This window comes from Macaca nemestrina, chromosome 4, assembly GCF_043159975.1.
Source record: "Macaca nemestrina isolate mMacNem1 chromosome 4, mMacNem.hap1, whole genome shotgun sequence".
Taxonomy (NCBI): Eukaryota; Metazoa; Chordata; class Mammalia; order Primates; family Cercopithecidae; genus Macaca; species Macaca nemestrina.
Genome location: NC_092128.1, coordinates 129,052,323 through 129,070,993, shown reverse-complemented (window position 1 = coordinate 129,070,993; position 18,671 = coordinate 129,052,323). Strand labels below are relative to the sequence as shown.

Genomic DNA, 18,671 nt, shown 5'->3' with positions numbered 1-18,671 from the left:
CCACTGTGATAGGGCAGTCACTGAGTTCCAATGCAAAGTCCCATAATCACTTCACTCTCCCTCCCCAAAGCACACAGATTCCCTCTCAGTTCAGTATGGTGCTGCTGGGGGATGAATGTCAGATGGTATAGGCTATGCAAGACTCTCTTTACTGCAATCTTCAGTGCCTCTTTTCTTGATATAATGTTAAAAGCAGATACTGTGATTGCTTACCCGATTTTTTGTTCTTATGAAGGTGCTTTCTTGCATGGATAATTGTTCAATTTGGTGTTTATGTAGGGGAATGATTGATGAGGGGTTCTGTTCAGCCATCTTGCTCCACCCCACTCCACATTTCAGCAATTTTGAAATATACAGTAGCTTATTATTAACTGTGGACACCATGCAATACAATAGATCACTGAAGCTTATTCCTCCAGTCTAACTACAGCTTTGTACCATTTGGTCAATATTTTCTGTTTCCCCATCCCTCGGCCTCCTCACTCTCCTCCATTCACCACCTGTCAACTCTCTATTTCTGTGAGATTGACATTTTTAGTTACCACATATAAGTGAGATTATACAGGATTTGTCCTTCTGTCCCTGGTTTATTTCTCTTAGCGTAATGTCCTACTATTTCATTCATGTTTTACACATGACAAGATTTCATTCTTTTTAAAAGCTTTATAGTATTTTATTGTGTACCTTGTTGATGGGCACTTAGATTGTTTCCGTATCTTGGCTATTGTGAATAATGCTGAAAAGTAAAATGTTTAAGAATAAATCTAACCAAAGAAGTAAAATATCTGCACACTAAAAACAGTAAAACTTGGCCAGGCGCGGTGGCTGATGCTTGTAATCCCAGCATTTCGGGAGGCTGAGGCGGGTGGATCACTTGAGGCCAGGAGCTTGAGACCAGCCTGGCCCACATGGCAAAACCCCTTCTCTACTAAAAATACAAAAACTTAGCCGTGTGTGGTGGCAGGCACCTGTAATCCCAGCTACTCAGGAGGCTGAGGCAGGAGAATCACTTGAACCTGGGAGGCATACGTTGCAGTGAGCCGAGATCGCACAACTGCACTCCAGCTTGGGTGACAGAGCGAGACTCCATCTTAAATAATAATAATAATAATAATAATAATAATAATAATAATAATAAAATAAAAATTGCTGGGTGCTGTGGCTCACACCTGTAATCCCAGCACTTTAGGTGGCTGAGGCAGACAGATCATCTGAAGTCAGGAGTTCAAGACTAGCCTGGCCAACATGGCGAAACCCCTTTTGTACTAAAAAAATGGAAAAATTAGGCCAAACGCGATGGCTCAAGCCTGTAATCCCAGCACTTTGGGAGGCTGAAGTGGGCAGATAACCTGAGGTTGGGAGTTCGAGACCAGCCTGACCAACGTGGAGAAACCGCATCTCTACTAAAAATACAAAAGTAGTTGGGTGTGGTGGTGCATGCCTGTAATCCTAGCTACTCGAGAGGCCGAGGCAGGAGAATTGCTTTAACCCAGGAGGCGGAGGTTGCAGTGAGCCTGATTGCACCATTGCACCCCAGCCTGGGCAACAAAAGCAAAACTCCATCTAAAATAAAACAAAAATTAGCCAGGCGTGGTGATGCGTGCTTGTAATCCCAGCTACTTGGGAGGTGGAGGCGGAAGAATCACTTGAACCTGGGAGGCGGAGTTTGCAGTGAGCCAAGATCACACCACTGCACTCCAGCCTGGGCAACAGGGCAAGACTACGTCTCAAAAAAAAAAAAAAAAAAAAAAGAACTGTCAAACTTGATTTAAAATTGGAGGAGAGTTTGTCTTCCCCTTATGTGTTGCTCCCCACAGCTTCCACCAAGCACCATGGCTCCTAGGAGGGCAGCAGTTGTGTGGCCAAGACCAACTCCTTAGGGAAGTGGAAACTCGCCTCCTTTCTTAAAGACTTCGACCGTGAAGTGGAAATACGAATCAAGCCAATTGAGTCAGACAGGCAGAACCTCTTCAAGGAGGTGGATAAACTCTACAACATCCAGATCCTGTGGCTCCCCAAGGCATTGCACATAGATGAATGGCTCGACTACTTCTCCCTTGGAGGAAACAAACAGGGCTTGGAAGAGGCAGCAACAGCTGACCTGGATATCACTGAAATAAACAAACTAACCACGGAAGCTATTCAAACGCCCCTGAAATCTGCTAAAACATGAAAGGTGATACAAGTAGATGAAATGATAGTGGAAGAGGAAGAAGAAGAAAATAAACATAAGAATCTTCAAACTGCAATAGTCAAAAGGTGTCCTCCATCCAAGAAGAGAACTCAGTCTGTACAAGAAAAAGGCAAAAGGGAAAAGTCAAGCTGTGCCATCACCATTACCCCAGCTTTGGGCCGATTGGACGTGTCCATAGTGAAATCAACTCCAGGCCTGACACCCAGGTTTGACTCGAGGGTCTTCACAATCCCTGGCCTGCACACTCCTGCCACAGGAGAGTGGATTTACAACATCTCAGGAAATGGCATCCCCCTTGCCCACAGCAAAGAGATCTTTCTCACTGTGCCAGTGGATGGCAAAGGGCGCATGTGATTATTGGCCAGTGACTTGCAGAGGCTTAGCATCACCCAGCTAGATCCAGAGGCCTTGGGAAATGTTAAGAAGCTCTCCAACCATCTTGCCCAAATCTGCAGCAGCATACAGACCATAAATGAGAAGCCAAAGTTGACAGGGTGGACCTTTTTTTTTGTTTGTTTCTGGGGATGGAGTTTCACTCTTGTCACCCAGGCTGGAGTGCAATGGTATGATCTTGGCTCACTGCAACCTCTGCCTCCTGAGTTTAAGCGATTCTTCTGCCTCAGCCTCCTGAGTAACTGAGATTACAGGCATCCACCACCGTGCCCAGCTAGGTTTTTGTATTTTTAATAGAGACAGGGTTTCACCATGTTGGCCAGGCTGGTCTCGAACTCCTGACCTCGGGTAATCCCCTCACCTTGGCCTCTGAAAATGCTGGGATTACAGGCTTGAGCCACCATGCCCAGCCAAGACTTCTTCCCTTCAGGCTTGTTGTTTGAGTGTGAAGTTCCAAAGCAAAGAGCCGTGTTCCTCTGTGGGAATTCAGGAAGGGGAGACATGCTGTTCCCACACCAGTTAGGTAGGGCTGTGCTCTTCAGCCCTCCATCCCAGCTGACCCCAGCCATTTCTTGCAGGAGCCATGCCATGGAAACATCCTGTCAGTCTCCAGCTGAATCCTCCCTGCCCTCTGAGCTGCTGCCTTCTGCCCGCTGTACCTCAGCATCCTCTTTGCCCTGCCCTGCCCTGCCTGCAACCGAGGTGGTGCACAAGAACCCTGTGTTCTCCGGAAGACTCCCTCCACCACCCCTACCCAGAGAGCCTTTGCATCTGGCATTTCTGTTCTCTATGCTTGAGACTGAGAGGTTTGGGCTCAGAGAAGTGAGCTTTGGGCCATGAGAGGGCTGGTCCAGAAAGTGGGGGGGACTGTACAAATCATCAGATCAGGACAGTTTGCAGCAGTAACCTCAACAGGGAACACGCACGTCTCCCCTCCAGCACTCATCTCTCCTCCCCCTCCTCCCTTTCTTCCTCCTCCTGCTGTTGGAGGTGCTCAATGGGACTTTGGGATCTTTCACCTGCTGTGCCCAGTAGTTCTTTCGAAGCCCACTTGTGAAACAGTGTTTGGTTTTTTTTGTTTTTCTTTTTTTGAAATGGAGTCTCAATCTGTCACCGAGGCTGGAGTGTAGTGGCATGATCTTGGCTCACTGCAACCTCCATTTCCCAGATTCCAGAAATTCTGCTGCCTCAGCCTCCCAAGTAGCTGGGATTACAGGCACGTGCCACTACACTGGCTAATTTTTGTATTTTTAGTAGAGACGAGGTTTCACCATGTTGGCCAGGCTGGTCTTGAACTCCTGACCTCAAGTGATCCGCCTGTCTCGGCCTCCTGAAGTGCTGGGATTACAGACGTGAGCCACTGTATGCAGCCGAAACAGTGTTTTATGTTTATTCTTGTTTACTGAAGACCAACTACTGGTTTGGAGACAGCTTCTGTGTCTGACTCTTCTACCTCACTAGTGTCAGTGGGCATTTGGATAAGGGAATTGTAGGGCTTCGATTCTAGGGTTTTCATGTGACTGATCACAAAATAATTCTCTCTAAGCTATCTATGGCCCAGTGTTCCCTGCCAAGTCTGTCGGTTTCAGTAAGCACTTCTCTTTTATGGGGCTCATGTTGGCAGGGGTGGGTATGATTTGCCTGGTGGCCTCATTCCCTGTGTTTAGCCTGTGCCTGGGGCATGGACTTTGTTAAATGGAGTCAGCAGTGAGGCCCTCGTGCTGCAGCCAGCCTCTCTGTCGCAGAGAATCATGTGCTGTGTTCTAAGAATTTGAGAACCAGAGTCCTCACTCACAGGCTTGAAGGCACATGGTTTTCTCAAGTAGGGCTCTTTGTGGTATTTGTTATTACTTTGCAACAAGACCATTTTCATAATATAGTCGTATTCAAGTTGAATTCTTTTAAGTTATTCTCCTTTTCTTGAGATTTTTGTATATATTATATATATTCTCTCTCTCTCTCTCTGTGTGTGTGTGTGTGTGTGTGTATATATATATATACATTTGTATGTATTGTTCTTCTCAGTAATGGTATCTCTAAGCTGATTTGTTCTAATCAGAGCTGGTACCTGCTTTCAACAAATTCTGGTTTTGTGTTTAAAAAAAATTGAAGAAGACACAAATAAATGGAAAGTTACCCCATGTTCATGGATTAGAAGAAATAATATTGTTAAAATGTCTATACTACCCAAAATGGTCTACAGATTTAATACCATTGCTATCAAAATTCCAAAGTCATTTTTTAACAGAAACAGAAAAAAAATCCTAAAATTATACGGAATTAGAAAAAAAAAACCTGCATAGTGAAAACAATCTTGAGCAGAAAACAACAAAGCTGAAAGCATTGTACTCCTTGATTTCAAGATATATTATAAAGTGATTGTAATCCAGACAGCATGGCACTGGCATAAAAGCAGACACATCAATCAATGTAACAGGATAGAATGCCCGTAAATAAACTTAAGTAATTATAGTCCATTGATTTTTGACCAAGGTGCCAAGAACACATACTGGGTACAGTATGATCTTTTCAATAAATAGTATTGGTTAAACTGGATATTCACATGTGGAAGAATAAAACTTTACTCTTATCTCACAGCATGTACAAAAATCAACTCAAAATGGATAAAAGTCTTAATACTTAAAATTGTAAAGCTATTAGAACAAAACATAGGGGAAAAGCTCCATGACATCGGTCATGACAATTATTTCTTGAATAGAATTCCAAAAGCTGGCCAGGTGCAGTTACTCATGCCTGTTATCCCAGCACTTTGGGAGGCTGAGGTGGGTGGATCACCTGATTTCAGGAGTTTCAGACCAGCCTGACCAACATGGTGAAACCTCGTCTCTACTAAAAATATAAAAATTAGCTGGGTGTGGTGGTGGGTGCCCATAATACCAGCTACTCAGAAGGCTGAGCAGGAGAATGGCTTGAACCCAGGAGGCGGAGATTGCAGTGAGCCGAGATCTTGCCACTGCACTCCAGCTGGGGCAACAGAGCGAGACTCCACCTCAAAAAACAAACAAACAAAAAACTTCAAAAGCACCAGCAACAAAACCAAAATAAATAACTAATAGCATGAAGATACAACCCAGAAATTGGAAAAAATATTTTCAAATTATACATCTGATAAGGGGCTAATGTTCAAAATATGTAATACTTTTGCTATGACTCTAACAACTCAATAGCAAGAAAACAAAGAACAAAATAACACAATGAAAAATGGGTGAAGGATCTGAACAGGCATTTCTCAAAAGAAGAAATACAAATGGCCAAAAGAAATATGAAAAAAAAATAGCATCTCTAATCATCAGGAAAATGCGAACTAAACACATGATGAAGTATCACTTCATGTCTGTCAGAATGACTGTTATCAGAAAGACAAACCATCACCAGTGTTGGCAAGCATATGGAGAAAAGAATTCCTTTCTTTTTTTTTTTTTTTTTTTTTTTGAGACAGAGTCTCGCTCTGCCGCCCAGGCTGGAGTGCAGTGGCTGATCTTGGCTCACTGCAAGCTCCGCCTCCCAGGTTCACGCCATTCTCCTGCCTCAGCCTCCCGAGTAGCTGGGACTACAGGCGCCCGCCACCTCGCCCGGCTAGTTTTTTTGTATTTTTTAGTAGAGACGGGGTTTCACTGTGTCAGCCAGGATGGTCTCGATCTACTGACCTCGTGATCCGCCCGTCTCGGCCTCCCAAAGTGCTGGGATTACAGGCTTGAGCCACCGCGCCCGGCCAAGAATTCCTTTTTAAAAAAAAATTTGTATTTTTGGTTCAGGGGTACATGTGCAAGTTTGTTGTATAGGTAAATTTCGTGTCATGGGGGTTTGGTGTACAGATTATTTCATCACACAGATAATAAGCATAGTACTGGCCAGATGCAGTGGCTCGAGTCTGTAATCCCAGCACTTTGTCAGGCCAAGGCGGGTGGATCACCTGAGGTTAGGAGTTGAGCCTAGCCTCACCAACATGTCAAAACTCTCTCTCTCCTAAAAAATAACCAAAATTAGCCGGGCATGGTGGTGGGTGCCTGTAATCCCAGCTACTTAAGAGGCTGAGGTGGGAAAATCACTTGAACCTGAGAGGCGGAGGTTGCAGTGAGCCGAGATCACACCATTGCACTCCAGCCCCGGCAACAGAGAGAGACTCCATCTCAAACCAACAGAAAAAAGTGCTCACTTCGGTAGCACATATACTAAAAAAGAAAAAGAAAAAAGGAGTAAGCATAGTACCTTTTCTATCCTCACTGTCCTCCCTCCCTCAAGGAGGCCCCAGCATCTGTTGTTCCCTCTGTGTTCATGTGTTCTCAATATTTATCTCCCACTTATAAATGAGAGTGTGTGGTGTTTGGTTTTCTGTTCCTGCCTTACATCACTTTGGATAATGGCTTCAGCTCCATCCATGTTGCTGCAAAGGACATGATCTTGTTCTTTTTTCATGGCTGTGCAGTATTCCATGGTGTGTATATACATTTTCTCTACCTAGTCTACCACTGATGGACATTTAGGTTGATTCTGTCTTTGTTATTGTGAAAAGTACTTTGTTATTGTGTAAAGTGCTGTGATACACATGCCTGTGTCTTTATAATAGAACAATATCTATTCCTTTGGGTATAAACCTGGTAATGGGATTGCTGGGTCAAATGGTAGTTCTGTTTTAACTTCTTTAAGAAATTGTCAGGCCAGGGGCCTTACAAGTATGTATAATTGTAAGGCATTTTTGCTAGCAGAATTTACTTTAATAAAATTATTTACACTAGTGATGTTATATTACATATTCTGTCAGCACTCCAAAATACCCAGAGGTGGTTTGTAACATACAACACAATTGTTAATAAAAACCTGTACATATATGTATATAAAATATTATTTCAATCTTTCCTGCTTGTTCTTCAGGTAATAAGTTTAAAGCAAATTTGATAACCTGTAAATAATCTCTGCCTACAGTTGGTACGTATAGTACAACCACACTTACATGGTTTAAATAATTATAGCTGTTAATCAAGTTGTTCCGTTGTGTGTTGTTTTAAACGTTTTTTATTCATGTATTCATTATTTCATGATTTCATTCATTCATGATTGTCAAGGATTGATAATAAGTGTTGTTTATTCATTATTTTTTTTTTACTAGTGGAAAATGAAAATTGCTCTGACTTCGTTACGCTCTGAGATATGCTTCTTTGTACCAATATGGAAAATCTAAAAGAAAAAACCCACACTCAGCACTATGAATGTTATTGGTACCAAAAACTGGAGAAAATGGGCTTTACAGATGTGGGCCCAGACAACCAGCCAGTTAGGTGAGTAAAAATATTGCTAGCACAACCAAATGGATAATTTAGGAGTCCTTACAAACACAAAGTACAATAATTTGGGTATGAGAATAATTATACTTCTCCTGCCTTGAACCATCCTAAAGAAAACAAGCTGAATGTTAGGTGTTTTTATCATGTTTTGATGAAGATTGAGACAGTAGGAACAACATAATGTGAGATCTCATTTTTATGCTGAAATATGAGTATTCAATATGGATATATGCTGAAATGTGTCTTGAAGAACAATCCCAGCATTTTGTTCTATTTTTTGTATTTGTATGAAATGTGTATATATTATATGAAAGACAGGATAGGCTGGGCATGGTGGCTCATGCCTGTAATACCAGCACTTTGGGAGGCTGAGACATGCAGATCATCTGAGGTCAGGAGTTTGAGAGCAGCCTGGCCAACATAGTAAAACCCTGTCTCTACTAAAAATACAAAAATTAGCTGGGCGTGGTGGTGCACACCTGTATCCCAGCCACTTGGAAGGCTGAGGCAGGAGAATTGCTTGAACCCAGGAGGTGGAGGTTGCAGTGGACTGAGATCGCCTCACTGCACTACTCCAGCCTGGCCAACTGAGCAAGACTCCAACTCAAAAGAAAACCAAAAGGATAAAGAAAAAGATGGAAAAATATTAGCAAAGTTTGACAAAAGGTATTAAGCATAGTTTGATGGAAGAACCAGCTGAAAAGCAGTAGTGCAGTGTCCTGGAAGTTAAAGGAGAGAAGTTGGAGAGCAAGTGTATTTCTCTAACTTGAAAAAGAATAGAACTGGGTGTGGTGACTCCCACTTGTAATCCCAGTACTTTGGGAGGCAGAGGCAGGCGGATCACTTGAGGTCAGGAGTTTAAGATCAGCCTGGCCAACATGGTAAAACCCTGTCCCTACTAAAAATACAAAAAAAAATTAGCCGACATGGTGACAGGTGTCCATAATCCCAGTTACTTGGGAGGCTGAGGCAGGAGAATTGCTTGAACCTGGGTGGCGGAGCTTGCAGTGAGCTGAGATCATGCCACTGCACTAGCCTGGGCAACAAAGCGAGACTCTGTCTCAAAAAAAAAAAAAAAAAAAAGACAAATAGTACTTCTGTTGCAAAAACGTGGCACTGTAGTGTATATAATCCAGTTATAACATTCATTGTTCTTTGCAGACACCCAAAAGTTAACTCTCTTAAATAAATGATAATATTTTGGAAGACTGTTTGCTTTATTTTAGACTATTTTTGAACATCGTCTCATACGTTAGAGGTTTCCCTGAATTTTACTGTCAAAAGATGTGAAGAAGTATGATATGCTGGAAAGTGTTGGGGATAAGAATTCACTCATACAAGTGTTGGAAATTTCTCCTATTCTTTACATATACTCTGATCTTAAGTTTATGCCTTGGTTTTTACATCTTATGATACAGAAATTTCCATTTTGTGCAGCTAAACACGAGAGAATGTTGGTAAATTTCCTTATATAGGACCTTACATATAATATACATTTTTTTACATGTTTATACTAGCATTTTTTTTTTGAGATGGAGTTCAAGCGATTCTCCTACCTCATTTTAATATAAAACTAAGAAAACATTTCTCTTTAGTTTTCAAGAAATCTCTGAAGCCAAAAGACAAGAGTTCTACAATCAATGTCAGAGGGAAGAAGAAGAGTTGAAACAGAGATTTATGCAGTGAGTCAAGGAGAAAGAAGCAACATTTAAAGAAGCTGAAAAAGAGGTCAGTACTGATATTTGATATAATTTGCATTAATTTTTAGGTGCCCCGATTAATTTGGGCATTTCAATCTCAAGAGTTTAGTTGATGTTTTTGGAGAATACTTGCTATTTTTCAAAAAGTAGCTTTTTACCATGTAGATTTGAATATAGCCTTTACAAAAGTATAGTCTGTAGTGTTTCTTCTAGAGAACTTAGAGATAATTTCCCTTTAAATAACTCTTAAGATAATTTTATAAAAATTTATTTATTTTATTTATAATTTAAATTTTCATGCAATAAGTTTAATTTTTGACAAACCCAAGAAGAGTCTTGGACTGTCTAATGCTATGAATGCACTAGAAAATTGTCTTCACTTTTATAAATAAGCAAATGTTGACTAGTGCTGGCCTTGATTAATGAGAAAATTTGAAGTTGGTAAATTATGTAAATTTATTTTATTCCATGACATTTCTAATAAAATGGAAAAGAAGGCTATTAATATAGTTTTAATTATTTGTCACAAATACATTTTTGGTGAAGACATATTTTTGAAACCATAATTTCTTTCTCTCAAGTGTAGGTGGCTTTAGTTTAAGAACATTTAGTTTTATTAGGTAAATTGGAACATGAACTTCCTTTTTCATAAAAATAAAATGGTAATTAGGTGCTAGAGGCCAGATGTCTCACTCAAAGACAGTTGAATTATAAGTAATAAAAATTGTGGCTTGGCACAGTGGCTCACACCTATAATTCCAGTACTTTGGGAGATGGAGATGGGCAGATCCCCTAAGGTCAGGAGTTTGAGATGAGTCTGGCCAACATGGTGAAACCCTGTCTCAACTAAAAGCACAAAAATTAGCCGGGCATGGTGGTGCATGCCTGTAAATCCAGCTACTCAGGAGGCTGAGGCAGGAGAAATGTTTGAACCTGGGAGGAGGAGGTTGCAGTGAGCCGAGATCTCGCCACTGCACTCCAGCCTGGGCAACAGAGTGACACTCCATCTCAAAAAAAAAAAAAAAAGTTCAGGCTCACTGTCCATTTTCAGAATGAGGTTGTTTTCATACTATTGAATTGTTTGAGTTCTTGCATATTTTGGGCATTAACCCCTTATTAGATGTACGGTTCGCAAATATTTTCTCACATTTCATAGTTTGAGTCTTTATTCTGTTGATTGTTTTTTTGGCTGTGCAGGAGCTTTTTAGTTTGATATAATTTTATTTGTCCATTTTTGCCTATGTTGTCTATGGTTTGGAGTTTGTATCTAAAAAATCATTGCTCGGACCCAACTTAAGGAATTTAATCCTAATTATTTAAAGTAGTTGTACAGCTTTAGACCTTACAGCAGTGAAGTCTTTCAACCGTTTTGAGTTGAGATTTGCATATGGTTTGAGATAAAGATCTAATTTTCTTTTTCTGCATGTGGTCACATTTATTGATTTGTGTAGTTGAATCATCCTTGCATTCCAAGAATAAATTCTACTTGGCCATCTGGTATTTAATGTGTGATCTAATTCAGTTTGCTAGTATTTTGTTGAAGATTTGCGAGTTTGCTCATCTTTTTTCTTAATATAGGCATTTACTGCAATATACTTCACTCTTAAACTGCTTTTGCTATATCCCATAACTATTGATATGTTGTTTTTTTATCTTCTTTTGTGTAAAGATCTATATATCTATATATATAGTATATCTCTATATATAGATATATATATATAGATATTTTTGTTTGTTTGTTTGTTTGTTTTGAGACGGAGTTTTGCTCTTGTTGCCCAGGCTGTAGTGCAATGGTGTGATCTCGACTCATCACAACCTCTGCCTCCCAGGTTCAAGTGATTCTCCTGCCTCAGTCTCCCGAGTAGCTGAGATTACAGGCATGAGCCACCATGCCTGGCTAATTTTGTATTTTTAGTAGAGACAGGGTTTCTCCATGTTGGTCAGGCTGGTCTTGAACTCCCAACCTCAGGTGATCCACCTGCCTCGGCCTCCCAAAGTACTGGGATTACAGGTGTGAGCCACTGTGCCCAGCCTAAGAGATGTATATTTTTTAATTTTTAATTTCTGTGGGAACATAGTAAGTATACCTATTTATGGGGTACATTAGATATTTTGATAGAGGCATACAATGTGTAATAATCACATCAGGGTAAATGGGATATCTATCACTTCAAGCATTTGTCCTTTGTGTTACAAGAATTCCAATGATAGTTATTTTAAAAGGTACAATTAATTATTATTGCATATGGTCACCCTGTTGTGCTATCAAGTACTGGGTCTTATTTATTCTTTATATTTTTGTACCTATTAACTGTCCTCACTTCCCCCGACACCTACTATCCTTCCCAGCCTGTGGTAATCATCATGAGTTCAACTGGTTTTTTTTTTTTTGTTTTTTGTTTTTTTTGAGATGAAGTCTTGCTCTGTCACCCAGGCTGGCGTGCGGCTATGGAATCTCAGCTCGCTGCAACCTCTGCCTCCCGGGTTCAAGCGATTCTCCTACCTCAGCCTCGCAAGTGGTTGAGATTACAGGCATGCACCACCATACCCAGCTAATTTTTGTATTTTTAGTAGAGATGGAGATTTTCCATGTTGGCCAGGCTGGTCTCAAACTCCTGACCCCAGGTGATCCACCTGCGTCAGCCTCCCAAAGTGCTGGGATTACATGCATGCACTACTGTGCCCAGCTGAGTTCAATTGTTTTAATTTTTAGCTCCCACAAGCAAGTGAGAACATGTGAAGTTTATCGTTCTGTGCCTGGCTGATTTCACTTAACGTAAGGTCCTCCAGTTCCATCCATGTTGTTGCAAGTGACAGGATCTCATTCTTTTTATGACTGAATGGTACTCCACTGTGTATATGTGACATTTGTTTTCATCCAGTCGTCTGTTGGCGGACAGTTAGGTTGCTTCCAAATTTTGGCTATTATGAATAGTGCTTCAATATAAAATCTTTCTGTTATTGATTTCTAATATTATACTATTGTGATAAAAAGATACATAATATGATTTCAAACTTTTAAAATTTATTAAGAGTCGTTTTGTGGCCCAATATATGATCTATGTTGGAGAATGTTCCTGTGGCCTTGAGAAGAATGTATTCTTCTACTGTTTGGTGAAATAATCTATCTATGCCTCTTCAGTCTATTGGGTCTATAGTTACTCACATCTACTGTTTCCCTACTTACTTTCTGTTTGGATGGACTCTCTGGTGCTGAAAGTGGGATACAGTAGTCCCCTACTGTTCTTATATTGCTGTAAGTTTCTTCCTTCATTTCTGTTAATATTTGCTTTATATATTAGGTGCTCCAATGTTGTCATATATTTGACAATTGTTATAACCTCTTTATGAATTGATCTCTATTATTATATAGTGATCTTGTCTCTTATGACAAAATTTGACCAAAAGTCTAATTGTCTGCAATAAGTATACCTGCCCTATCCTCTTTTGCCTATAATTTGCATATAATATCTTTTTCTTTTTCCTTTTTTTTTTTTTTTTTGAGACAGAGTCTTGCTCTGTCACCTAGGCTGGGGTGCAGTGACGCAATCCTGGCTCATTGCAATCTCCACCTCTTGGACTCAGGAGATTCTCCTGCCTCAGCCTCCTGAGTAGCTGAGGCTACAGGTGCCCACTATCGTGCGTGGCTAAATTTATTTTCTTTTATTTTTTTTTTTGTATTTTTAGTGGAGATGGAATTTCACCGTGTTGGCCAGACTGGTCTTGAACTCTTGACCTCAAGTGATCTGCTTGCCTCAGCCTCCCAAAGTGCTGGGATTACAGGCATGAGCCACCCTACCTGTCCATCTTTTTCTATTCTTTCACTTTTAGTCTAAGTATGTCCTTAAGGCAAAAGTGAGTCTCTTGTAAGCCACATATTAGAATTATTTCTTTATTCATATTCTGCTACTTGATGTCTATTGATTAGTGGGATTCATGTATTTATTTTTAACTTTTATAGGTAAGGACCTACTATTGTCATTTTATTAATTGTTTTCTGATTGTTTTGTAGTTCCTTTGTTCCTCTCTTTCCTTTGTGATTTGTTGGTATTTTTGTAGTGGTATGCTTTGATTTATTTTTTGAGATCGAGTTTTGCTCTTGTCACCTAGACTGGAGTGCAATGGCACAATCTCGATTCACTGCAACCTGTGCCTCCCTGGTTCAAGCAATGCTCCTACCTCAGCCTCCCAAATATCTGAGATTACAGACATGCACTACCACACCCGGCTAATTTTTTTAATTTTTTTGCGATGGAGCCTTGCTCTGTTGCCCAGGCTGGAGTGCAGTGGTGAAACCTCAACTCACTGAAACCTCCAGATCCTGGATTCAAGCGATTCTCCTGCCTCAGCCTTCCAAGTAGCTGGGATGACAGGTGCCCAACACCACTCCCAGCTAATTTTTATATTTTTAGTAGAGACAGTGTTTCACCATGTTGGCCAAGCTGGTCTCAAACTTCTGACCTCAGGTGATCCACCCGCCCCGGCCTCCCAAAGTGCTGGGATTACAGGCATGAGCCTCCGGTCCTGGCCTCTAATTTTTTCTTTATATCTTGTGTATCAATTCCAAAAGTATGGAATTTTGGAATTGTGGCCACCATCTTATAAAAATTGCGGGAGGTAATTGTTTTGGAGTGAGTTTCTGCACCAGGCCCCAACAGATCAGGCCAAACCAATGTGAAGTCAAGTTTTTATTTTACTATTATTATTATTATTATTAGTTGGTGTTAAACACCTTTAATGTCAGTCATCGCGGCTTCTCAGCACAGTAAAAAATATCGCACATGATCAGCATGTTCTGTTCTGGGGAAGGGGGCAAGGGCAGGGGGAATCACCTTCTTAGAAAGTACAACTCAAGTTGGAAGGGCAGGAAGGGGTGGGGAGAAAACCCTCCCAGTTCCTGTGGCAAAGTGCAGGAGCCCCCACCCCCAAACTAAGCTGAGTCCAGCCCCTCTGGGGAAAAAAGGGGTGCATGAACTCCCCCTACTCTGCAGGCGCCTCCCTGTGGCCCAAGGTTCGCACCACACTCCAGCTTGCAGCCCTGGCAGGAGCTGTCTTGGATAGTGAAAAGCTCTGAAGATCACATACTCCAGGTTATGTACAGGGGCTTGGAGGAGGGAGACTGCCCCTGCGGCGCCCCCAGCTGTCACCAGCAGGGTACCCCAGGGGGTATCTAAAAGAGGAGCAGGCTTCATTCTGCCCCAAACTGGAAAGGATGAAATGGCTTTACCCGGGAGGAGATAACCATCCTGCCCTCCATTGCTACCCCCACATACTGTCCATGTTCTCAGGGGCTACTGTGAGTCCTGGATCTTCTCCGGGGTCCCCCAACTGCCTGTGATAGCTGTGTGAGGGACCCAGGGGTAGGGAGCAGGGCTGGGGAGTCCCCTTTCAGCCAGGCTGTCCAGGCTGTCTGGGGCAGAAGGAGTGGTGGGCAGAGCCAGAGTCTGAGCCCGGTGATGTGGGGTCAGGACCCCCTCAGGGCTGGGAGTCAAGGCAGAGGCAGCAGTGGTGCCAGTGGGTGGCGGTCCAGGGGGAGAAGCCTCAGCCCCGAGGGCTGCTCCGTGGGAGTGGCCGCTGCATGATCTTCTGGGCACCTCACCGATCTTCAACTGCAGGTGAAACGGATGCTGGTGATGGGTGCAGGGCCGCCAGGAGGAGCTGCCTGGGTCCCAGGGGCTGGTGCTGAGGCAAGTACCGCCTGAAGCTGGTGGGATAGCGTGGGCAGGATGTTCAGCACACAAACCTTGGAGGGGAAGATAGGTACATAGCGGGCCTGGAGGGAGGCTGTGCCCTGGGGAACGGGATGAAGCCGTGGTCCTGGAAGAGCTGCATGACCAGGGCCCGGCGCTAGTCCAGGGCACACACACTGTGGAGGACCGCACCTTCTCCGACTCCGGTTCCCTGAGCCCGTCCTCTGCTTCTCTGCCTGTGCTGGCAAAGGGGAAGCTGTCCCCCTCGCACTTGGCACACTTTGCTGTTTTGGGCTCTAGGCTGCAGCTGGAGCATCTTTTCATCTTGCACTTGGGCGAGGTGGGGTCCTTGGGTGTGGGATCCAGGTCGTGGGGTTTCCTGTGCCCCACCCCACAAAGCCCAGTCAGTTTCTCCTTTGCAGGCGCCGTCCCCCGGGTGGCTCAGCCAAGCTGGTGCCTAGGAAAGCCTGTGTTGGGAGGGGCCGCGATGACTGTGGGGCCTGGTGGCTCCAGGCCGCCCACACTTTCAAGTCTCTTGTGCAAGAAGGTGGCAGGATCCATTGGGAGGAACCAGGTTGCCTTGGAAGGTGTCACTGGGTCCCCAGCTCCAGGGGTGGAGGTCCATAGGGGGCCTGCTGTGCTGCCCTGACCAGACTCTTTCCTGGGCCCAGTGAGAAGGAGGTGGCTGCCGAGGTTGAGGAGGAAGCATCCAAGTACATGGAGGAGGAGGACAGGGTGGGACCATAGCCTTGCCAAGGCTGCAGGTGGATTGGGGGGGCCTTGGGGGCTCAGGGTCCAGCAAAGGGGTGGCAGGGGATAAAGGAGGAGCAGATGACAGGTGCAAACACCTTCCCACCAAAGCCCTTGTTGCCCTCTGGGTCCTCCTTAGAGCCGTCCCTACTCTCACTGTTGGTCACCCGCTCCTTGCACTTGAGATCAATGTCAGTGGTGCTGAAGCCATCATCAGCAATGACATCATCACCCCTTCCTTCTCACGGCTGACCTCTCATCACTCACTGTGTCCTCACTGGCCACATGCTGGGAATGAGAAGCTCAGGTGGGCAGCAGCAGGGCTGCCCACTGGCCACCAAGGCACCTCCCTCACCAAGGGCTGCAGAGGGGCCTAGAGCTCCATACTGGGTAGAAGGCTTTGGGCCAGAGTCTGATGCAGCGCCAGACACCACTTGCATCAATTCCTGTAGTGCCTGATGGTCACTTCCCTGCCGTCCAGGCTGCGTACCCCACTGTGGGAGAAGGCTTGGGGCCCAGCTGAGCCAGGTTCCCTGTGTGCAGCTCTTCTGCCCCACAGAAGCTGCTCCTTGGTATCCCAGCTCAGGAGTGTCTGGGCTGCAAATGACAGGAGCTCAGAGGACACCACAGGGCAGTGGCAATGCCCATCTCCAACATGCTCTGCTCCGCGAGCCCTTTTTCACTCCTGCCAGGCCCAAGCTCGTGGGGTTGGCCTCTGAGCTGGACTTCTTTCGGTCCTTGTTGCAAGTGGACCACCTTCACCTGGGAGGTCAGGTCGTGGTACTTCTGCGTCTCATTGGACCCCAGGGTGTTCCACCACTTGCTCAGGTCTGGTTGTCGTAGTTGGGGTGACGCTGGTGGGCCCTGCCAGGGCCTGGTGCCACTTGCTGAAGATCATGACTGCCACTCATGGGCCACTGCATGTGGTCCTTGTCCCATTTGTTGGGGCTGCATCCATCCTTCTCAGAAGATGAGTCCTGTTCCTTGTGCAGGGCACTGAGGGACTGGGTCCGACATCTTCTGGGTGCTAGAGGCAACTGGGTGTCAGGAGACATGAGGGACAGGAGGGCATTATTGTCATCATTCTCTGTCTCACCATCCAGCAGGGGCTCCCCGAGGGGCCCAGGGCTCCTCCCCCATGGTGGGAGGTGGGCCCTTACCAGGTTCCACCACCCACAAAGTGTGTGGAGGTCTGGACCCTGGGCTTTCAGGACAGGTGGTTCCAGGGGGCCGCCCAGGGTTAGCACTCCCTGTCCCACCTGGTGGATGCTCATGAGCAACAGCTGCCAACTTGGCAGGTTCTTTTGTCTGGTTAGAGGCCACTGAGTGACTGGCAGGTTGCTGGGCCTCGGGCAGCTGCAGGGAGGGATCAGGAAGGGGACGGAATACCAGGGGGACACGGCCACAGAGCGAGGTTCCACGTTCCTCCACATGAACATGCCGACGCCACTGGAGGCCTCGCTGGACGCAGGCATCAGGGGCCTGTGGGCCGAGTTCTTGGTCTGGGCAGGGGGTTCCTGGCAGGGGCTCTCACCTCCTCAGCCCCCTCCTCAGCCAAGGTGGCTTGGGCCCAGAGGATGGGGGGTTGGAGGGGAGCAGAAGGCCAGGCCTCAAGTTTTTGTTTTTGTTTTTGTTTTTGTTTTTTTTTGAGATGTAGTTTGACTCTTGTCGCCCAGGCTGGAGTGCAGTGGTGCAATCTCAGTGACCTTCACCACACCTGGCTAATTTTTTGTATTTTTAGTAGAGATGGGGTTTTGCCATGTTGGCCAGGCTGGTCTTGACCTCCTGACCTCAGGCAATCCACCCACCTTGGCCTCCCAAAATGCTGGGATTATTGGCATGAGCCACCGCGCCCAACTTCATTCTTTCGTTTTTACTTGAAAAACTCCCTTAAGCATTTTTTTTAAGGTAGACCTAGTGGTCCTGAATTCCCTCAGCTTTGTTTGTCTAGGGAACATGTTATTTCTTCTTTCTTTCAGAAGGATAGCTTTGTCAGACATAGTATTAGTTGCTGGCAGTTTTTTTCTTTCAGCACTTTGAATGTATTATTTGAATCTGTCCTGAACCGCAAAGCTTCTTCTGAGAAATCTGCTGGTAGTCTAATGAAGATTCTCTTGTCTATGTCACGCCACCTTTCTCTTGCCTCTTCAACATTTTAAAAAATCTTTAACTTTTGACTATTTGATTATATTTTGACTTGGTGAGTATCTATTTGGTTTGAACCTCTTTAGAAATCTTTTTTTTTTTTTTTTGACGCGGAGTCTTGCTCTGTGCCCCAGGCTGGAGTGCAGTGGCGTGATCTCGGCTCACTGCAAGCTCCGCTCCCCTGGGTTCACGCCATTCTCCTGCCTCAGCCTCCCGAGTAGCTGGGACTACAGGCGCCCACCACCTCGCCCGGCTAATTTTCTTGTATTTTTAGTAGAGACGGGGTTTCACCGTGTTAGCCAGGATGGTCTCGATCTCCTGACCTCATGATCCGCCCGTCTCGGCCTCCCAAAGTGCTGGGATTACAGGCTTGAGCCACCGCGCCCGGCCTAGAAATCTTTAAGCTTCGTGGATTTGGATGTCTAAATCTTTCCCATGATTTAGGCAGTTTTGAGCATTTCTTTCTTTAAATAAGCTTTCTTCTCCTTTCTCTATT

At 44.4% G+C, this 18,671-nt stretch overlaps 2 pseudogenes; both read left to right on the top strand.

The window, feature by feature from the left end:
* LOC105466770 (septin-14-like) overlaps positions 1 to 18,671 on the top strand; it is a 70,819-nt pseudogene that overhangs the window by 36,092 nt on the left and 16,056 nt on the right.
* On the top strand, positions 96 to 3,159 carry LOC139362493 (borealin pseudogene; annotated as a pseudogene).